Here is a 5,000-nt window from a genome sequence, read left to right as displayed (position 1 = left end):
TTGCAGGTGTTCTTGTATCAATAAATGAATAAATAAGTAAATGAATAAATAAATAAAAATAAATAGATAAATAAGAAATAAACAAATGGAAAATAAACAGATAAATAAATAAACAAATAGATGAAAAACAAAATAAATAGACAAATAAGAAATTGAGATATTGAGCCACAATCAGCAATGAATACATACAGTAAGTAAATTAATAAACGAATAAAGAAGAAATAGATAAATAACTGGATAAATAAATAGATAAATAAATAAATGAATTGATAAACAAAAAAATTAATAATAAATCAGATATAAGCACATAGAAAGATCTTGAAGGCGGAAACCTTCAAAAACCAATCAACAACAAAATCCTGAATAAGAAGATAAAAACCGTAACTACGACGTCAGCAACCAGCTACAACGTGTTGCGAGGTCGCAAATTACGAGATGTTACGAAACGACATCGTATCCGGCAGCGAGGTCATTCCGCGGGAAAGCCGAGAAGCGAAATGCGGTTGGAGACTTCGTGTGAGAGGAGGTGCATTGGGATGGAGCTCACCGGTCAGTGAAATTACATGTTCTTCCACCCACGCAAGAACCAAAGGTAAAGACTTAATATATAGATTCAATACCATAAAAGAAACACAAAACTTGTACATTATACATAAAGTGTCTTCCCCTAAACACATATATACATACATGCATATATGCATACATACATACGCATGCATGCGTGCATGAATATATGCATATGCATATATGCATATTTATGCCAGACTGTTCCCAAGGAAAGATACCTAAGAGGAGGAGGTTGTGGGTGGGTGAATCGTCAATCAGAAATTCAATATATAAATGAATTTTGATTTTGACTTCTAACTGGTTTCCAAGTTTGAAAGTCGAAACAAGATTCACAAAAACCTCGTCATATTCTCAAAGGACTCTCGCATGGTCTAATCATAATTTCGATATTCTGGAATAACTCTTATACCATCAGTATTCACGAAGAATACTCATATTGTCAATATTCTCATTATCATCAACCATCAATACTTGTGGACACTGCTCATGGCGATTTCATGTAGTAGATATATTTGATCAGTATTGGCAATATAGATTGATCTAGAAGCTTTGGGGAATAAAATTGCAATTTATTCTTAGAATCCTATAAAAGCCTGTTACTAGGGCTGGAACAGAGGAAGAGTTATAATGAGGCTAACATTATCATTGGGTTGTGATTTACAACCCGAATGGCGTTATCACTAGGTTATCTTCCAAGCCAGTTATAATTGGGTTGTATTTTACAACCACATTAGTGCTATCATTAGGTTGTAACTTACAACCCACTTGTGTTATCAACGGGTTTAACTTAAAACACACCTGACACGTTATCTATGATTTGTAACTTACAACCTGGAGTTGTAATGGAGTTGTAAATTAACAACTGAATTTTTTTTTTCTCGTGACAACATCAGTATTGTTAGAAAAGTCTTACGATGCCCTGCTGGAGGTTGTAATTATATTACCGTGAAAGGTCGCAACTTACGACCTGAATCCTGGATCCGACAATTTCATTATGAAGAGGAATCTTTTAGTTACGAAATTGAGTTTGTTTGCAAATATCAGTACTCATTGGTTGTTCACATATTGTTGAACACACACACACACACACACACACACATACACACACACACACACACAGCTTAGTCGTGTAAGAGTTAGCATCCTAGATTTCACTGAGACTACAAGCCGCTACTGTCTCCATTGAGCAAGTGAAAGGAGTGTGTGTGTGTGTGTGTGTGTGTGTGTGTGTGTGTGTGTGTGTGTGTGTGTGTGTGTGTGTGTGTGTGTGTGTGTGTGTGTGTGTGTGTGTGTGTGTGTGTGTGTGTGTGTGTGAGAGAGAGAGAGAGAGAGAGAGAGAGAGAGAGAGAGAGAGAGAGAGAGAGAGAGAGAGTCAAAGCATTACCACTAAATCGGGCCATATATAAGTTCCGAGCTCTCATCCGGGAGGGTAATAGCTGTCGACCACGAGTCTACCAGGTGATCTACGACAAAGGTGAATCATACACACACAGTTGTATGAAAACACACACACACACGTATACATAAGTATAGAAACACGCACACGTGCACATATGTACACACAAAAACTCACAGGAAGATTGAGACATAGAATCATACTGTGTGAGTCGCACAAACTGAAAGACAGACAGACAGATAGACAGACAGGCAAAAGTGACTTGTTAACACTGTCTAAGTGTGTTTGCAAGGAAACGAGATAGTGTTGGATTGCGTTATCACGTTTTCAATTGCATTTCTCCTCAGCGTATCGTCATTCTCTCACTTAAATCTCACAAATATAAGACCGAAATATTTAGAAATAGATGGTAGACCGAAACAGCTACATTCAGGCGACCCCAACATGTGTTAATATACATGACTAGTTGTTGACTGTAAAAAGTAGGGGACAAATATAATAAATATATGCGTCAGAAAGGTAATGTAAGGTTATATAAAAGACAAAATTAACATCATTAAATTTTATTATAGCAATATGAATTTGCTAGCAAAAAAAAAAAAGCATACCAGTGAGCTATGTAAATATCTTCAATACTTCACCAGGTGATTTTATTCAGTTGAAGGATTACGTCAGGGGGAGGGAGGGGTCCCGATCAATAGAAGGCCGGGTCACATGAAGAATTGTCACCCCAGAACGCCCACACGAAGAATCGTCACTCCATGTGATCCCACCTGAAGAATTGTCACCCCGGTACGCCGAATATCAACAGTGGAATAAAGATTAGGTTAGGCTAGGTTAGATTAGGTTAGGTGAGGTTTGGTTAGGTGAGGTTAGGTTAGGTGAGGTTAGGTAAGGTGAGGTGAGGTTAGGTTAGGTGAAGTAATGTGGGGTTAGGTTAGTTTAGGTTAGGTTAGGTGAGGTTAGGTGAGGTTAGGTGAGGTAAGGTTAGATTAGGTTAGGTGAGGTAAGGTTAGATTAGGTTAGGTGAGGTAAGGTTAGATTAGGTTAGGTGAGGTAAGGTTAGGTGAGGTTAGGTGAGGTTAGGTGAGGTTAGGTGAGGTTAGGTTAGGTTAGGTTGGGTGAGGTGAGGTTAGGTTAGGTGAGGTTAGATTAGGTTAGGTTGAATGAGGGTTATTCTTATTGTCATCAACTTATACAACCGAAGAATTGTAAACCCAGAATGGCCCACATGAAGAATTGTCATCCTAGGATAGCCAACAAGAAGAATTGTCATCCTAGGATAGCCAACAAGAAGAATTGTCATCCTAGAATAGCCCACAAGATGAATTGTCCCCATTTGACCCTAGGGGTCTCCCATCATGTGAATAAAATCAATTGACGCTTTTAAAAAAAATCCCGCGCCATTTTGAAGAAGTTTGTCCTATAACCGAGTGCTTCTTGTCTCATTTTGTGTCAGTACCGTGGCTCGCTCTATAGATTATGGTGTGGCGAGTACCAGATGATTTCTTTGAACCAGACTAAAGGATCGCAGTCGCTGTTCAAAGAGAGTAGTAGATCATAATGGCGTTTCTAAAGACGATTATCGTTGTATTCGTATTGGTTGTAATCAATGTCATTTGATCTTTATTTTTCTCCTTCGGCTGCCGCCAGGTGATCTTATTCAAAGAAAGGAAAATCCCTGTCATAATTAATCCAATCTTTCTCTCCCCTGCTCCCTCTCTCTCTTTCTCTCTCTCTCTCTCTCTCTCTCTCATTCTCTCTCTCTCTCTCTTTCTCACTCTTTCTCATTCTCTCTCTCTCTCTCTCTCTCTCACTCACTTTCTCTTTCTCTCTCTCGCTCTCTTCCTTTCTCTCTTTCACACACACACACACACACACACACACACACACACACACACACACACACACACACACACACACACACACACACACACACACACACGCATTTATACCTTAATGGGAAGGAAGCAAACAACATAGGAGTGTATATTGTTTCAAAGAAGCACAAAAGAAATTTCAAAACGAGCCTCACTCCATTAGAAAATGCCTCCTGAAGAAAGACGCACATTTGCAAATGCACAAACCAGCAAACACAAAGGAGGACAGACAGAGGCAGAGACAGACAGACAGGGTGATGGACGGCCCTCCAGCAAGAAACGGGAGTGTGTGACGTCAAGGCATATACCGTAATACGCTGAGAGACGGGCGTGGGTGGGCGCCCACGGTTCGTACCCACACGCTCACGGTGAGGAATAGGAAAGGAATATACATTTCGGGTTTGATACTCGACACTTGATGTTCATTATGGCTGTCGTCAGGCGATTTTGTTTATTTATTTATTTATATATTTTTGTTTATTTATTTATTTATTTATATATTTTTGTTTATTTATTTATTTATATATTTTTGTTTATTTATTCATTTATTTATTTTCTATTTATTTATTTATTTTTCATTTATTTATTTTTTGTCAGTAGAAGGGGCAGAGACGGTGAATCAAGCGTGCCAACCTTACCGAGACCGCACGTGAACAGGAAGCCTGATACATATATTATCTCAATGACTTTTTGCCTTCGACTTTCTATCACCCATCTTTATTTTGGCTGTCGCCAGTTGATTTTATTGAACTGAGGGAAGGCCTAAGGGGACATAGATAGGGCACCTTCTCTTCTGAAGGGGAACCACAGAAATGAATTAAAGGCCCTAATTTAAAAAAAAAAAAAAAAAATCCATACCTGCAGATCGGCTTTTATCTAATACTAGAAAGTACATTTGTACTACTTTCACTAGCTATAATTATGAAAAATAGCAAGTGAAAAATAATAATAATGATAATAAAAAAAATCTGGATAACAAAAAAATACTGGCGAGAGCCTTCACAAAAAAAACAAAAAACAAAAAAAAAAACACGAAAGGTCCACTCACTAACTGGTGATCGTGTACATATTTCATTCTAGCTGCCGCCAGGCGATTTTATTCATTCCAGGTATGGGCAAGCCCCTCACCCTTCTCGATAATCTCGTCGATAGTGAAG

At 38.4% G+C, this 5,000-nt stretch overlaps 1 protein-coding gene across 1 annotated transcript in view; it reads right to left on the bottom strand.

Moving 5' to 3' along the window:
- The window catches only part of LOC143019088 (uncharacterized), a 146,398-nt gene that overhangs the window by 136,679 nt on the left and 4,719 nt on the right, over positions 1-5,000 (bottom strand). The gene's annotated exons all lie outside the window — the stretch shown is intronic.

This window comes from Oratosquilla oratoria, chromosome 36 (genome assembly GCF_046742065.1).
Source record: "Oratosquilla oratoria isolate Oo_2021 chromosome 36, ASM4674206v1, whole genome shotgun sequence".
NCBI classification, from domain to species: Eukaryota; Metazoa; Arthropoda; class Malacostraca; order Stomatopoda; family Squillidae; genus Oratosquilla; species Oratosquilla oratoria.
The sequence above is the reverse complement of the archived record's forward strand: the minus strand, read 5'-3'. Positions and strand labels throughout refer to the sequence as shown.